Here is an 18502-nt window from a genome sequence, read left to right on the forward strand (position 1 = left end):
GAGGCCTATAGAAAACCCCTAACAGGGTAACCTCTCCTTTCCTGTTTCTAACCTCAGCCCATACTACCTCAGTAGAAGAGCCCTCATCAAACGTCCTTTCTGCCACCGTAATATTGTCCTTAACTAACAATGCCACCCCTCCCCCTCTTTTACCACCTTCCCTGAGCTTACTGAAATATCTAAACCCCGGCACCTGCAACAACCATTCCTGTCCCTGCTCTACCCATGTCTCCGAAATGGCCACCACATCGAAGTCCCAGGTACCAACTCATGCCGCAAGTTCACCCACCTTATTCCAGATGCTCCTGGCATTGAAGTAGACGCACTTTAAACCACCTTCCTGCCTGCCGGTACACTCCTGCAACTTTGAAACTATACTCATGACCTCACTACTCTCAACCTCCTGTATACTGGAGCTACAATTCAGGTTCCCAATCCCCTGCTGAACTAGTTTAAACCCTCCCGAAGAGCATTAGCAAACTTCCCCCCTGTCCAGGTGTAGACAGTCCCATTTGTAGAGGTCCCACCTACCTCAGAATAAGCCCCAATTGTCCGGGAATCTGAAACCCTCCCTCTTGCACCATCCCTGTAGCCACGTGTTCAACTGCTCTCTCTCCCTATTCCTCGTCTCGCTAGCACGTGGCATGGGTAACAACCCAGAGACAATAACTTTGTTTGTCCTAGATCTACGTTTCCTCCCTGATATCCTTCCTTACATCCCCATCCCCTTTCCTACCTCGCCCCCAATCCCTCTTACCATCGATTCTCCCTCAATCAGCACAGCAGCACCCCTATGTGGACCACGACTTGGGGCTGCTCCCCCTCCCCCTTAAGGATCCGGAAAACACGATCCGAGACATCGCGGACCCTGGCACCTGTGAGGCAACACACCAACCGCAAGTCTCTCTCATTCCCACAGAATCTCTTATCTATCCCCCCAACTATGGAGTCTCCAATGACTAATGCTCTACTCCTCTTCTCCCCTTCCCTTCTGAGCAACAGGGACAGACTCTGTGCCAGAGACCTGTATCCCATGGCTTACCCCTGGTAAGTCCCCCCCCCCCCCCCCCGCCCCCCCCAACAGTATCCAAAGTGGTATACTTGTTACTAAGGGGAACGGCCACAGAGGATCCCTGTACTGACTGCTTCCTCCCAGCCCCTCTCACCGTCACCCATCTATCTTTATTCTTCGTTAAGTGCAAGAACACCCGGGCCCTCTTGACCGGCCCATTCAGGCCTCTCACGTTCCACGTGATCAGCCGGATTGGGGGGCACCCCCCCCCCCCCACCCTGCCAACTAGCTATCTCCTTTTTTAGGCCAGCCTCGTGCCCACCCCACCTGCACCCTTCAGTCCCCCAGGCGGAGGCTCCCCGCCCCGACTCTCCCTCTTACCATCGATTCTCCCTCAATCAGCACAGCAGCACCCCAGTTGCCCCCCCTCCCCTGACCAAACAACTGCTTAACCCCCCTACCCCCCCCCATTGCACTCCCGTAAGCCAGCTGACTCATGCTGACCCCGGCCGCTCCCGCCTCTGTCTCCAATCCCCCTTTGGAGTTCCCATCCAAATCTCCAGCCTCCCCCCTCCACCTAAGTGGAGTAGAGAGAGTTCCCCCCCCATATCCCATATAAACCAGTCACGGGAACAAGCCGCGCTCCCTGCCTGGGCCGACCTCACGCCCTATGACCCCCTCACCCCCTCACGACACAGCTCCTCCCAACTGCGACCTCGCCGCCAATCCCTGAGGGCCCCAGGCCACGGGACCACCCAGACCAAAGAAAATGCGGGGGAAAACCCCACCCAAACATCGCCCCATCTCCCTCACCCACAACCCTCATAACATTCTGCAAACCATTAATTCGAGTCCAACTTCTCATTTTTGATGAAAGTCCACGCCTCATCCGGACTATCAAAATAGTGGTGTTGGTCCTGGTATGTGACCCACAGCCTCACCGGCTGTAACAGCCCGAACTTCACCCCCTTCCCGTGGAGAACCGCCTTGGCCCGGTTGAATCCTGCCCGCTTCTTGGCCAGCTCTGCACTCCAGTCCTGGTAAATCCGGATCTCGGTGTTCTCCCACCTGCTGCTCCGCTCCTTCTTCGGCTATCGTAGGATACTCTCCCTGTCGGTGAAGCGGTGGAGCCTTACCACCATAGCCCTCGGCGGCTCGTTCGCCCTTGGCCTCCTGGCCAGGACTCTGTGCGCCCCATCCAGCTCCAAGGGCCTCGGGAAGGCTCTGGCGCCCATCAGCGTATTCAGCATCGTGGCTACATACGCCCCAGCGTCCGACCCCTCCATGCCTTCAGGGAGACCCAGAATCCGCAGGTTCTGCCTCCTCGACCTATTCTCCAGGTCCTCCAGCTTCTCCTGCCTCGTGCGCTTCCACTCTGACCGCCAGGCCCAGAATCTCGCCCTCATTCTCAGAGGCCTTCTGCTGCACCTCCTTAATCGCCGTTCCCTGCATCTTCTGGGTCTCCACCAACCTTTCAATCGATGCCTTCATAGGGGCCAACATCTCAGCCTTCAAATCCGCAAAGCAGCTTCTCAAAAACTCCTGCTGCTCTCGAGACCACTGGGCCCACGCTGCCTGATCACCGCCCGCCGCCACCTTGTTTTTTCGTGCCCGTTCTCCTCTCTAAAGCCACTTTTTTGACCGCTGTGCTCCTGGTCCACTCCATACAGTGCTGGGGGACCCTCACTGTTTCCCTCCCACACCGGGAATCGTCGTCCAAATGTCGCTGGAGCTCCTTAATAGGGCCCAAAAGTCCGTTATCGGCGGGAGCTGCCAACCGTGCGACCTACCAAGGCATAGCCGCAACCGAAGTCACTTGATGCAGTTTTGAGTAAAAGATGTTCCGGACTTTGAAGTGAGTTCAATGTGTTTTATTGAACTATTAGTACAGTTCTCAATGAGTTCGACTCTCTGTTAATCTAAATGTGGTAACTCAGTCTAACTGAACCAGCCTGGCTCTAAGCCACGTGCTGGGTGTGATGCTGAGGATACACCCTGTCTCACTCTGTAGATGTTGGTCTGTGGAAAGAGTGCCAGATTCATGAGGGACACCTGGGCGTCGAGAAGTCGAGGAGTGCCTCATCCCTTTTATAATGATATACCACCCCTGAGTGTCCTGACTGCTCATTGGTTGTGTCCTATTCTATGTGTTCTTTAGGTGCATGTTTTCATATCATAACATCTCCCCTTTTTAAAAATGTTTTGTTGGCGTATGTGAATGTATTTACATGTGAATGAGTCTGTCTAACGTGACCGACGGAGGACAACAGAACAGAGCAAACCAAACAAATGTTCACAAGTCCAATCTCTCAGGCTTGCGCCTGATCCTGGTCGACCGCCGGAGAGGTGTCGGAGGGGCCTCGGGGTGCGGGGTCTCTCACTGAGAGACTCCAGAAAATGGAGAGGGGTGAGTAGAGGGGGAGAAGAACACCGAGTGTCACTCTACGTGGATGACCTACTGTTGTATGTGACGGACCCAGTGGGGGGGATCCCACTGGGACAGAGGTCATGCAGATATTGAGGGAGTTCGGAGATTTCTCGGGATATAGGCTTAACATGGAATAAAATATTTTAAGATAAAGATAGATAGTTTTTTGAAGAATAAAGGGATTAAGGGTTATGGTGTTCGGGCCGGAAAGTGGAGCTGAGTCCACAAAAGATCAGCTATGATCTCATTGAATGGTGGAGCAGGCTCGAGGGGCCAGATGGCCTACTCCTGCTCCTAGGTCTTATGTTCTTATGTTCTTATGTATCAGCAGGTGGCAATTCAACATATTGAATTGCAAGCAAAGTGCTTGCGGGCAGGCATCTTTGCGCAGTGCCCGTCGATTCCTTCGCATGATGGAGCCATCAGCCATATGTACAACATAAGAGCCTGTCAAACAACGACAGCCGGGGAAGACCACCCACCATCCGGTATCTGGATCCTGACAGTGTCTGCCGGGGATAGCACAGCCAGATCGGTGGCATGGGCATCATAGCCCTGCTTTTGATGGTCTCTGAGCTGCTGCATCTTCTGCAGCACCGGGAGGTGATCCAGGTTGGGCAGGTGTATGGCTGAAAGCGTCGTCCGCAGGTCCCTGTTCATCAGGAGTTGAGCCGACGACATGCCAGTGGACAAAGGAGTCACCCTGTACGCGAGCAGTGCAAGGTGTATGTCGGAAGCAGAGTCCACGGCCTTGCAGATGAGCTGTTTCACAATGTGCACCCCTTCCTCGACTTTTCCATTGGACTGCGGATAGTGTGGACTGGAGGTGACATGCTGGAAATTGTATGACCTGGCAAACGTGGACCATTCTCAACTGTTAAAGCACGGGCCATTGTCGCTCATGACGGTGATTGGGATGCCATGCCTTGAGAACAGCTACATACATGCTTTGATGACAGTCCGAGAGGTGAGGTCCGGGAGCTTCAGCACCTCAGGGTAATTCGAGAAATAGTCGATGATCAAACGTAGTCGCAACCATTCGCACGAAAGAGGTTAATGCCAACCTTGGACCACGGACAGGTCACTATGTCGTGCTGCTGGAGCGTCTCCTTGCTCTGCGCTGGCTGGAACCGCTGACAGGTAGCACAGTTCAGGACCATGTTTGTGATGTCCTGGCTGATGCCGGGCCAGTAGACAGCTTGCCGGGCTCTGCATCTGCACTTCTCGACGCCCAGGTGTCCCTCACGAATCTGGCGCAGCACCAAGCTCTGGAGACTGAGCAGAATGACAATCCTGTCCAGCTTGAGGAGGATACCATCAATCACCATCAGGTCATCCTTCACATTGTAAAATTGTGGGCACTGCCCTTTCTGCCAGCCATTGATGAGGTTGTGGATGACGCGCTGCAAGAGGGGGTCTTTGGCTGTCTCATCACGGATGAGGACTACCTTCTCATCTGACACCAGGAGAGTACTCGCACACAGCTGCACCTGTGATTCAAAGTGCTGGATGACCTCCAGCAGCTCACTGGGCGAGGTGACGGAGTGGGACAATGCATCAGCGATGATGAGCTCCTTGCCAGGTGTGTACACCAATTTGAAGTCATACCTCCTAAGTTTAAGCAGGATTCTCTGCAACCGAGGCATCATGTCATTCAGGTCCTTGTGGATGATGTGGATCAGAGGCCTTTGATCCACCTCGACAGTGATTGTCGACAGGCCGTAGACATAATCATGAAATTTGAGGATGCCGGTGAGAAGACCCAAACACTCCTTCTTAATATGAGCAAATCTGGTTTCAGTGGGTGTCATCGCCCTTTATGCGTCGGCTACTGGTGCTAAGGATGATGTGTCATCTCGTTGAAGCAACACCGCACCGATGCCATCCTGACTCGCATCTGTGGATATCTTTGTCTCCCGGTCCGAGTCGAAGAATGCCAGGACTGGTGCAGTGGTGAGCTTGGCTTTCAGCTCCAGCCACTCTGTCTGGTGGGCCACCTTCCACTCAAAGGCAGTTGACTTTTTCACCAGGTTGTGTAGGGCCGTGGTGTGTGTGGCCATGTTTGGAATGAACTTGCCCAGAAAATTGACCATACCCAAGAAGCGCAGCACCGCCTTTTTGTCCTCAGGGACCTTCATCGCCGTGATGGCCTTGATTTTGTCTGTGTCCGGGCGCACACCATGCTGTGAGATCTGGTCGCCTAGGAACTTGAGCGTCGATGTGACAAAACAACAGTTGGACCTGTTTAACTTCAGGCCGTTGGAATGTACACGGCGGAATCCCTTCTGGAGATGGGACACATGTTCTTCCGGGGTCGTGGACCATATGATGATGTTGTCCACGTACACATGAACCCCTTCAATGCCTTCCATCATCTGCTCCATGATGCGATGGAATATGCCGATGCCGAGATGATGCCAAATGGCATGCGATTGTAGCAGTATCTGCCAAAAGGCGTGTTTAAGGTGCAGAGCCTCCTGCTGGACTCTTCCAGCTGGATTTGCCAAAATCCCTGTGATGCATCCAATTTGGTGAAGAAGCGCGCGTGTCCACCTCACTCGTGAGTTCCTCCCGCTGCGAGATGGGGTAATGTTCCCGCATGATATTCTTATTGAGATCCTTGGGAACAATGCAGATGTGCAGGTCCCCCAAAGGCTTCTTTACGCACACCATCGAGCTTACCCAGTCAGTCGGTTCGGTGACCTTGGATATGATGCCTTTTTGATGAAGATCTTGGAGCTGTGCCTTCAGATGCTCTCTCAGTGGAGCAGGGACTCGTTGTGGTGCGTGGACCACTGGCTTGGCATCAGGTCGTAGCAGAATCTTGTATCGATACGGCAGCGTGCCCATCCTGTTGAACACATCTGGATACTGGGTGAGGATGTCGTGGATGCCGGCCTGAAGATCCACATGGGAGGATGTCGTGGTGTAAACCCTTTGAATGAGGTTCAGCTGCTTGCAGGCATGCGCACCTAGTAGGGATGCCCTGTCCATCTTAACAATTTCAAAGTGCAACCGTGCTTGTGTGTGTCGGTTGGATACGTGCAGATGGCAGGATCCCAGTGCCATGATGGCTTTCCCATTGTAATCCAGGATCATGCAGGCAGCTGGAAGGACCGTGGGGGACTTCTTAATGCGTCTGAAGTCTGCCTGTGCGAGGAGGTTGGCACAGGCACCTGTGTCCAGCTTGAACTGGATGGGGCAGTGGTTGACTTTCATCACTGCTCGCCATTCGTCCTCGGAATCCACAGCTAGGATCGATTGGACTTCCGATGAGTCTGGTGTGGCATATTCACACGTTGTAATAATGCCCACCACGGTAGGCGTTGTCCAGGCATTCATCACCTGGATCCGTTGCACTGCCGGGATCAGAATCCTGTAGGCGTGTTGCACACTCCGGATGCGCTGTCGTCGGAAATGGGCACGCTGGCTCCTGACTGGTGGTGCAGATCTGCACAGGGCTGCATAGTGGCCTGGCTTCCCGCAGTTTAAACAGCATTTGCCTCTTGCAGGCCAGTCTTTCTTTAAATGGGCGGTGCCACAGTTCGAACACGTCATGACGTCGGCGTCCTGACGCTCAGTGCGTCGTTGCACATGCGCAGTGCTGTTCTCAGACGTCTGCACCTGTGCAGTGTGGGTTTCGGCCACTTCATTATCCCGTTCGCATCGCACATGCGTCGGCCCCGGGAAGAGCGCGCAAAATGGCTGCTTTCGTCAATGTTGAGGCGCTGCATCCGGGAGATGGCCTGCACACTCTCCGTCTTGTGGGAGGCTAGTTTATCATTTTCTGCCGTTTTGTACTGGGAATAGCGATTTTCAGCGTGCTCATGCACTGTGCATGTTTCAATCGCGACTGGCAGGGTCATGTGCTTGATCTTCAGTGATGCGCAATCAATTGCACAAAGACGCAGATTGGGTACAACTGTGGCTTTATTGCAGTCAGATGCGTGGCCTCCTGCTGCAACTGGCGAAATGGCAGGGTAATGGAGGTCACGCATATTTATATAGATCTTAGTGGGCGGAGCCAGCTGGCAGGGGCTACCAGCGAACCTGTAGTGCAGGTCCTGCCTTACATCCCATAATACAGTGGTTCACCACATTCACCCCCTGTTAAAAATGAGTCCGGCGGGGGTGATGTGAAACTATATACAAATAGTGCAATTATGTACAGTGTTAAGAATGGGGAAAACAAGGAAGAAAAAAAGAAAAGTCCATGTTGACGGTCCGGAGTCCGTCAAAGGTTCAGCCGATCCAGTGCTTTGGTGCTTCGTTGGGAGCGGCGTAACGGTGGCGGCGAAGTCGGTGCTGGCGGTGGTGGAGGTGGCACCGATGGCAGTGGTGGCGGTGCTGATGCTGGCCAGTCATTGGGGAACTCCGGGAGCATGTCGAAATCCTCTTCGTCCTCTTGTGCGGGAAGGGGGGGGGAGGGGTTGGTCTGGTGGGGTCAATGTTGGTGGCGCGGTGGGAAGGGGGTGGGGCACATGGGTGGGGGAGTGTGTTGGGGTGGAACCTGATGGTGCCAGGTCCCTGAGTGAGACAGTATCTTGGCGGCCATCGGGAAACTCCACGTAGGCATATTGAGGGTTGGCGTGGAGCAGGTGAACTCTGTCCACCAAGGGGTCTGCCTTGTGGAGTCGGACGTGTCTACGGAGAAGGACCGGTCCTGGAGTTGCGAGCCAAGTCGGGAGCGACACCCCGGATATGGACTTCCTGGGGAAGGTAAAAACACGTTCATGGGGTGTGTTATTAGTGGCGGTGCACAATAGTGACCGGATGGAGTGTACAGCGTCAGGGAGGACCTCCTGCCGGCGAGAGGCTGGGAGGTTCATGGACCATAGGGCCAGCTGGACGGCCCTCCAAACCGTCCCATCCTCCCGTTCTACTTGCCCATTTCCCCGGGGGTTGTAGCTGGTCGTCCTGCTGGAGGCGATACCCCTGCTGAGCAGGAATTGACGCAGCTCATCGCTCATGAATGAGGATCCCGTCACTGTGGATGTAGGTGGGGAGACCGAACAGAGCGAAGATGGTGTTGAGGGCCTTGATGATGGTGGCAGACATATCGGGGCATGGGATGGCGAAGGGGAATCTGGAGTACTCATTTGGAGTACAGTGAGAATGTCCGTGTTACGGTCGGTGGAGGGGAGGGGCCCTTTGAAATCCACGCTGAGGCGTTCAAAGGGGCGGGAAGCCTTCACCAGGCATGCACGGTCCGGCCGGAGAAGTGCGGCTTGCACTCTGCACAGACCTGGCAGTCCCTGGTGATTGTCCGTACTTTCTCGACGGAGTAGGGCAGATTGCGAGCTTTGACCAGATGGTACAATCGAGTGACTCCTGGGTGACAAAGGCTGTCGTGTAGGGCCCGGAGTTGGTCTACTGGTGCGCTTGCACATGTACCTCGGGAGAGGGCGTCTGGGGGCTCGTTGAGTTTACTGGGGCGATACAAAATCTCATAATTATAGGTGGAGAGCTCGATTCTCCATCGCAAGATTTTAACATTTTTGATCTTGCCCCGATGTGTGTTATTGAACATGAAGGCGACCGACCGTTGGTCAGTGAGGAAAGTGAATCTCTTACCGGCCAGGTAGAGCCTCCAATGCCGCACAGCTTCAACGATAGCTTGGGCCTCCTTTTCGACGGATGAGTGTCGAATTTCAGAGGCATGAAGGGTGCGGGAAAAGAATGCCACAGGTCTGCCTGCCTGGTTTAGAGTGGCGGCAAGGGCGATGTCTGAAGCATCGCTTTCTACTTGGAAAGGCAGTGACTCGTCCACTGCGCGCATCCTGGCCTTGGCGATGTCTGCTCTGATGCGGGCGAAAGCGTGTTGTGCCTCGGCCGCGAGAGGGAATTGGGTGGACTGAATGAGTGGGCGGGCCTTGTCCGCATAGTTTGGGACCCACTGGGCGTAGTAGGAAAAGAACCCCAGGCAGCGTTTGAGGGCCTTGGGGCAGTGGGGGAGGGGAGCTCCATGAAGGAGCGCATGCGGTCGGGGTCGGGCCCGAGAAGTCCGTTTTGGACTCCATAGCCAAGAATGGTTAACCGGGTCGTGCTGAACACACACTTCTCTTTGTTATAGGTCAGGTTGAGAAGAGTGGCAGTGAGGAGGAATTTATTGAGGTTGGCATCGTGGTCCTGCTGGTCATGGCCGCAGATGATGACATCCGTCGATTTCGGCGGGAGAACAGCTGGTGAGTGGTGAGTCAGTTTCAGCGGGAGCATTGCGGAAGGAGGTTGCTGGGAGGTAAGTCAACCTTTAAAAGCACTTGTCTTTGCAGGGGCAGGCCAGTCGATTTCGGCGGCGTGAGAACAGCTGGCTGGTTAGTCAATTTCAGCAGGAGCTGAGAATTTTTCTTTTTTTTATTTTAAATTAGTTTTTTAGGCGGGAACAGGAAGTCGACCCGCAGACGTCTGGGAAGACCCTCCCCAATAAATTCTGGTGGAGAGGAAACCCATTGGTCTGAGGTAAGTACCATATTTTATTATATTATTATTATTTTTTAGCCAGATCTTGGTAGAAAGTTAGAGGAATGGCAGGGAAGGGAGTGCAATGTTCCTCCTGCAGGATGTTTGAGGTGAGGGATGCAGTTAGTGTCCCTGCTGGTTTTACCTGCAGGAAGTGCTGCCATCTCCAGCTCCTCCAAGACCGAGTTAGGGAACTGGAGCTGGAGTTGGAAGAACTTCGGATCATTCGGGAGGCAGAAGGGGTCATAGATAGCAGCTTCAGGGAATTAGTTACACCAAAGATTGGAGATAGGTGGGTAACTGTAAGAGGGACTGGGAAAAAACAGTCAGTGCAGGGATCCCCTGCGGTCGTACCCCTGAGAAACAAGTATACCGCTTTGGATACTTGTGGGGGGGACGACTTACCAGGGGTAAGCCATGGGGTACGGGCCTCTGGCACGGATTCTGTCCCTGTTGCTCAGAAGGGAAGGGGGGAGAGGAGCAGAGCATTAGTAATTGGGGACTCTATAGTCAGGGGCACAGATAGGAGATTTTGTGGGAGCGTGAGAGACTCACGTTTGGTATGTTGCCTCCCAGGTGCAAGGGTACGTGATGTCTCGGATCGTGTTTTCCGGGTCCTTAGGGGGGAGGGGGAGCAGCCCCAAGTCGTGGTCCACATTGGCACCAACGACATAGGTAGGAAAGGGGATAAGGATGTCAGGCAGGCTTTCAGGGAGCTAGGATGGAAGCTCAGAACTAGAACAAACAGAGTTGTTATCTCTGGGTTGTTGCCCGTGCCACGTGAGATGAGGAATAAGGAGAGAGAGCATTTAAACACGTGGCTACAGGGATGGTGCAGGCGGGAGGGATTCAGATTTTTGGATAACTGGGGCTCTTTCTGGGGAAGGTGGGACCTCTACAGACAGGATGGTCTACATCTGAACCTGAGGGGCACAAATATCCTGGGGGGGAGATTTGTTAGTGCTCTTTGGGGGGGTTTAAACTAATGCAGCAGGGGCATGGGAACCTGGATTGTAGTTTTAGGGTAAGGGAGAATGAGAGTATAGAGGTCAGGAGCACAGATTTGACATCGCAGGAGGGGGCCAGTGTTCAGGTAGGTGGTTTGAAGTGTGTCTACTTCAATGCCAGGAGTATACGAAACAAGGTAGGGGAACTGGCAGCGTGGGTTGGTACCTGGGACTTCGATGTTGTGGCCATTTCGGAGACATGGATAGAGCAGGGACAGGAATGGATGTTGCAGGTTCCGGGGTTTAGGTGTTTTAGTAAGCTCAGAGAAGGAGGCAAAAGAGGGGGAGGTGTGGCGCTGCTAGTCAAGAGCAGTATTACGGTGGCGGAGAGGATGCTAGATGGGGACTCTTCTGCCGAGGTAGTATGGGCTGAAGTTAGAAACAGGAAAGGAGAGGTCACCCTGTTGGGAGTTTTTTATAGGCCTCCTAATAGTTCTAGGGATGTAGAGGAAAGGATGGCGAAGATGATTCTGGATATGAGCGAAAGTAACAGGGTAGTTATTATGGGAGATTTTAACTTTCCAAATATTGACTGGAAAAGATATAGTTCGAGTACAATAGATGGGTCGTTTTTTGTACAGTGTGTGCAGGAGGGTTTCCTGAAACAATATGTTGACAGGCCAACAAGAGGCGAGGCCACGTTGGATTTGGTTTTGGGTAATGAACCAGGCCAGGTGTTGGATTTGGAGGTAGGAGAGCACTTTGGGGACAGTGACCACAATTCGGTGACGTTTACGTTAATGATGGAAAGGGATAAGTATACACCGCAGGGCAAGAGTTATAGCTGGGGGAAGGGCAATTATGATGCCATTAGACGTGACTTGGGGGGGATAAGGTGGAGAAGTAGGCTGCAAGTGTTGGGCACACTGGATAAGTGGGGCTTGTTCAAGGATCAGCTACTGCGTGTTCTTGATAAGTATGTACCGGTCAGACAGGGAGGAAGGCGTCGAGCGAGGGAACCGTGGTTTACCAAGGAAGTGGAATCTCTTGTTAAGAGGAAGAAGGAGGCCTATGTGAAGATGAAGTGTGAAGTTTCGGTTGGGGCGATGGATAGTTACAAGGTAGCGAGGAAGGATCTAAAGAGAGAGCTAAGACGAGCAAGGAGGGGACATGAGAAGTATTTGGCAGGAAGGATCAAGGAAAACCCAAAAGCTTTCTATAGGTATGTCAGGAATAAGCGAATGACTAGGGAAAGAGTAGGACCAGTCAAGGACAGGGATGGGAAATTGGGTGTGGAGTCTGAAGAGATAGGCGAGATACTAAATGAATATTTTTCGTCAGTATTCACTCAGGAAAAAGATAATGTTGTGGAGGAGAATGCTGAGCCCCAGGCTAATAGAATAGATGGCATTGAGGTACGTAGGGAAGAGGTGTTGGCAATTCTGGACAGGCTGAAAATAGATAAGTCCCCGGGACCTGATGGGATTTATCCTAGGATTCTATGGGAGGCCAGGGAAGAGATTGCTGGACCTTTGACTTTGATTTTTATGTCATCATTGGCTACAGGAATAGTGCCAGAGGACTGGAGGACAGCAAATGTGGTCCCTTTGTTCAAAAAGGGGAGCAGAGACAACCCCGGCAACTATAGGCCGGTGAGCCTCACGTCTGTAGTGGGTAAAGTCTTGGAGGGGATTATAAGAGACAAGATTTATAATCATCTAGATAGGAATAATATGATCAGGGATAGTCAGCATGGCTTTGTGAAGGGTAGGTCATGCCTCACAAACCTTATTGAGTTCTTTGAGAAGGTGACTGAACAGGTAGACGAGGGTAGAGCAGTTGATGTGGTGTATATGGATTTCAGCAAAGCGTTTGATAAGGTTCCCCACGGTAGGCTATTGCAAAAAATACGGAGGCTGGGGATTGAGGGTGATTTAGAGATGTGGATCAGAAATTGGCTAGCTGAAAGAAGACAGAGGGTGGTGGTTGATGGGAAATGTTCAGAATGGAGTACAGTCACAAGTGGAGTACCACAAGGATCTGTTCTGGGGCCGTTGCTGTTTGTCATTTTTATCAATGACCTAGAGGAAGGCGCAGAAGGGTGGGTGAGTAAATTTGCAGACGATACTAAAGTCGGTGGTGTTGTCGATAGTGTGGAAGGATGTAGCAGATTACAGAGGGATATAGATAAGCTGCAGAGCTGGGCCGAGAGGTGGCAAATGGAGTTTAATGTAGAGAAGTGTGAGGTGATTCACTTTGGAAGGAATAACAGGAATGCGGAATATTTGGCTAATGGTAAAGTTCTTGAAAGTGTGGATGAGCAGAGGGATCTAGGTGTCCATGTACATAGATCCCTGAAAGTTGCCACCCAGGTTGATAGGGTTGTGAAGAAGGCCTATGGAGTGTTGGCCTTTATTGGTAGAGGGATTGAGTTCCGGAGTCGGGAGGTCATGTTGCAGCTGTACAGAACTCTGGTACGGCCGCATTTGGAGTATTGCGTACAGTTCTGGTCACCGCATTATAGGAAGGACGTGGAGGCTTTGGAGCGGGTGCAGAGGAGATTTACCAGGATGTTGCCTGGTATGGAGGGAAAATCTTATGAGGAAAGGCTGATGGACTTGAGGTTGTTTTCGTTGGAGAGAAGAAGGTTAAGAGGAGACTTAATAGAGGCATACAAAATGATCAGGGGGTTGGATAGGGTGGACAGTGAGAGCCTTCTCCCGCGGATGGATATGGCTGGCACGAGGGGACATAACTTTAAACTGAGGGGTAATAGATATAGGACAGAGGTCAGAGGTAGGTTCTTTACGCAAAGAGTAGTGAGGCCGTGGAATGCCCTACCTGCTACAGTGGTGAACTCGCCAACATTGAGGGCATTTAAAAGTTTATTGGATAAACATATGGATGATAATGGCATAGTGTAGGTTGGATGGCTTTTGTTTCGGTGCAACATCGTGGGCCGAAGGGCCTGTACTGCGCTGTATTGTTCTATGTTCTATGTTCTATGTTATAGGTCAGGTTGAGAAGAGTGGCAGTGAGGAGGAATTTATTGAGGTTGGCATCGTGGTCCTGCTGGTCATGGCCGCAGATGATGACATTATCTAAGTCCGGAAAGGTGGCCTGCAAACCGTACTGGTCGACCATTCGGTCCATTTCCCTTTGGAAGACCGAGACCCCGTTTGTGACGGCGAAAGGGACCCTAAGGTAGTGATAGAGCCGACCGTCCGCCTCTAAGGCAGTGTATGGATGGTCCGACCTCCGGATGGGGAGCTGGTGGTAGGCGGATTTCAGTTCAATTATTGAGAAGACCCGGTACTGCGCAATCTGATTGACCATATCAGATATGCGTGGGAGTGGGTACCCGTCAAGCTGCGTGTACCGATTGCGGGACAGTTTAAAAGGTCGCTGCCTGGGTGAGGTAAGTACGTATTAACAAATTCCTTACCTTGCAGGCCCAGTCGATTTCAGCAGGAGCGGAGCAGGCTAGTCCATTTCAGCGGGAGCAGTGCGGAAGTGATTTCTGGGAGGTAAGTCTCTCCTTTAAAAACACTTACCTGGTCCCGTTTTCGGTCCCTCTTTGCTGTTTTAAAAAAGATTTTAGTGTTTAAGGCGGGAACAGAAAGTCGACCCACGGACTTCTGGGAAGACCCTCACCAATAAATTCTGGTGGAGAGGAAACCCGAGACACTACACGTGTAGTGTCTCCCACCCGTCCTCCTCCTCTAACCTAATAATAAAACCCATTGGCGTGAGGTAAGTACCATATTTTATTTTATTTTATTTTTTTTATTACAAAATTTTAATTTAGTTGTTAGCCAGATCTTGGTAGAAAGTTAGAGGGATGGCAGGGAAGGGAGTGCAATGTTCCTCCTGCAGGATGTTTGAGGTGAGGGATGCCGTTAGTGTCCCTGCTGATTTTACCTGCAGGAAGTGCTGCCATCTCCAGCTCCTCCAAGACCGAATTAGGGAACTGGAGCTGGAGTTGGAAGAACTTCGGATCATTCGGGAGGCAGAGGGGGTCATAGATAGCAGCTTCAGGGAATTAGTTACACCAAAGATTGGAGATAGATGGGTAACTGTAAGAGGGACTGGGAAAAAGCAGTCAGTGCAGGGATCCCCTGCGGTCGTTCCCCTGAGAAACAAGTATACCGAATTGGATACTTGTGGGGGGGGGACTTAACAGGGGTAAGCCATGGGGTACGGGCCTCTGGCACGGAGTCTGTCCCTGTTGCTCAGAAGGGAAGGAGGGTGAGGAGCAGAGCATTAGTAATTGGGGACTCGATAGTCAGGGGCACAGATAGGAGATTTTGTGGGAGCGTGAGAGACTCACGTTTGGTATGTTGCCTCCCAGGTGCAAGGGTACGTGATGTCTCGGATCGTGTTTTCCGGGTCCTTAAGGGGGAGGGGGAGCAGCCCCAAGTCGTGGTCCACCTTGGCACTAACGACATAGGTAGGAAAGGGGATAAGGATGTCGGGCAGGCTTTCAGGGAGCTAGGATGGAAGCTCAGAACTAGAACAAACAGAGTTGTTATCTCAGGGTTGTTGCCCGTGCCACGTGATAGTGAGATGAGGAATAGGGAGAGAGAGCAATTAAACACGTGGCTACAGGGATGGTGCAGGCGGGAGGGATTCAGATTTCTGGATAACTGGGGCTCTTTCTGGGGAAGGTGGGACCTCTACAGACAGGATGGTCAACATCTGAACCTGAGGGGCACAAATATCCTGGGGGGGAGATTTGTTAGTGCTCTTTGGGGGGGTTTAAAAAAATGCAGTAGGGCCATGGGAACCTGGGTTGTAGTTTTAGGGTAAGGGAGAATGAGAGTACAGAGGTCAGGAGCTCAGATTTGACGTCGCAGGAGGGGGCCAGTGTTCAGGTAGGTGGTTTGAAGTGTGTCTACTTCAATGCCAGGAGTATACAAAATAAGGTAGGGGAACTGGCAGCATGGGTTGGTACCTGGGACTTCGATGTTGTGGCCATTTCGGAGACATGGATAGAGCAGGGACAGGAATGGATGTTGCAGGTTCCGGGGTTTAGGTGTTTTAGCAAGCTCAGAGAAGGAGGCAAAAGAGGGGGAGGTGTGGCGCTGCTAGTCAAGAGCAGTATTACGGTGGCTGAGAGGATGCTAGATGGGGACTCATCTTCCGAGGTAGTATGGGCTGAGGTTAGAAACATGAAAGGAGAGTTCACACTGTTGGGAGTCTTCTATAGGCCTCCAAATAGTTCTAGGGATGTAGAGGAAAGGATGGCGAGGATGATCCTGGATAAGAGCGAAAGTAACAGGGTAGTTATTATGGGAGACTTTAACTTTCCAAATATTGACTGGAAGAGATATAGTTCGAGTACATTAGATGGGTCGTTTTTTTGTACAGTGTGTGCAGGAGGGTTTCCTGACACAGTATGTTGACAGGCCAACAAGAGGCGAGGCCACGTTGGATTTGGTTTTGGGTAATGAACCAGGCCAGGTGTTGGATTTGGAGGTAGGAGAGCACTTTGGGGACAGTGACCACAATTCGGTGACGTTTACGTTAGTGATGGAAAGGGATAAGTATACACCGCAGGGCAAGAGTTATAGCTGGGGGAAGGGTAATTATGATGCCATTGGACGTGACTTGGGGGGGATAAGGTGGAGAAGTAGGCTGCAAGTGTTGGGCACACTGGATAAGTGGAGCTTGTTCAAGGATCAGCTACTGCATGTTCTTGATAAGTATGTACCAGTCAGGCAGGGAGGAAGGCGCCGAGCGAGGGAACCGTGGTTTACCAAAGAAGTGGAATCTCTTGTTAAGAGGAAGAAGGAGGCCTATGTGAAGGTGAGGTGTGAAGTTTCAGTTGGGGCGATGGATAGTTACAAGGTAGCGAGGAAGGATCTAAAGAGAGAGCTAAGACGAGCAAGGAGGGGACATGAGAAGTATTTGGCAGGAAGGATCAAGGAAAACCCAAAAGCTTTCTATAGGTATGTCAGGAATAAGCGAATGACTAGGGAAAGAGTAGGACCACTCAAGGACAGGGATGGGAAGTTGTGTGTGGAGTCTGAAGAGATAGGCGAGATACTAAATGAATATTTTTCGTCAGTATTCACTCAGGAAAAAGACAGTGTTGTGGAGGAGAATGCTGAGCCCCAGGCTAATAGATTAGATGGCATTGAGGTACGTAGGGAAGAGGTGTTGGCAATTCTGGACAGGCTGAAAATAGATAAGTCCCCGGGACCTGATGGGATTTATCCTAGGATTCTCTGGGAGGCCAGGGAAGAGATTGCTGGGCCTTTGGCTTTGATTTTTATGTCATCATTGGCTGCAGGAATAGTGCCAGAGGACTGGAGGATAGCAAATGTGGTCCCTTTGTTCAAGAAGGGGAGCAGAGACAACCCCGGCAACTATAGACCGGTGAGCCTCACGTCTGTAGTGGGTAAAGTCTTGGAGGGGATTATAAGAGACAAGATTTATAATCATCTAGATAGGAATAATATGATCAGGGATAGTCAGCATGGCTTTGTGAAGGGTAGGTCATGCCTCACAAACCTTATCGAGTTCTTTGAGAAGGTGACTGAACAGGTAGACGAGGGTAGAGCAGTTGATGTGGTGTATATGGATTTCAGCAAAGCGTTTGATAAGGTTCCCCACGGTAGGCTATTGCAGAATATACGGAGGCTGGGGATTGAGGGTGATTTAGAGATGTGGATCAGAAATTGGCTAGCTGAAAGAAGACAGAGGGTGGTGGTTGATGGGAAATGTTCAGAATGGAGCTCAGTCACAAGTGGAGTACCACAAGGATCTGTTCTGGGGCCGTTGCTGTTTGTCATTTTTATCAATGACCTAGAGGAAGGCGCAGAAGTGTGGGTGAGTAAATTTGCAGACGATACTAAAGTTGGTGGTGTTGTAGATAGTGTGGAAGGATGTAGCAGGTTACAGAGGGATATAGATAAGCTGCAGAGCTGGGCTGAGAGGTGGCAAATGGAGTTTAATGTAGAGAAGTGTGAGGTGATTCACTTTGGAAGGAATAACAGGAATGCGGAATATTTGGCTAATGGTAAAGTTCTTGAAAGTGTGGATGAGCAGAGGGATCTAGGTGTCCATGTACGTAGATCGCTGAAAGTTGCCACCCAGGTTGATAGGGTTGTGAAGAAGGCCGATGGAGTGTTGGCCTTTATTGGTAGAGGGATTGAGTTCCGGAGTCAGGAGGTCATGTTGCAGCTGTACAGAACTCTGGTACGGCCGCATTTGGAGTATTGCGTACAGTTCTGGTCACCGCATTATAGGAAGGACGTGGAGGCTTTGGAGCGGGTGCAGAGGAGATTTACCAGGATGTTGCCTGGTATGGAGGGAAAATCTTATGAGGAAAGGCTGATGGACTTGAGGTTGTTTTCGTTGGAGAGAAGAAGGTTAAGAGGAGACTTAATAGAGGCATGCAAAATGATCAGGGGGTTGGATAGGGTGGACAGTGAGAGCCTTCTCCCGCGGATGGAAATGGCTGGCACGAGGGGACATAGCTTTAAACTGAGGGGTAATAGATATAGGACAGAGGTCAGAGGTAGGTTCTTTACGCAAAGAGTAGTGAGGCCGTGGAATGCCATACCTGCTACAGTAGTGAACTCGCCAACATTGAGGGCATTTAAAAGTTTATTGGATAAACATATGGATGATAATGGCACAGTGTAGGTT

Source organism: Scyliorhinus torazame, chromosome 16 (assembly GCF_047496885.1).
Source record: "Scyliorhinus torazame isolate Kashiwa2021f chromosome 16, sScyTor2.1, whole genome shotgun sequence".
Lineage (NCBI taxonomy): Eukaryota > Metazoa > Chordata > Chondrichthyes > Carcharhiniformes > Scyliorhinidae > Scyliorhinus > Scyliorhinus torazame.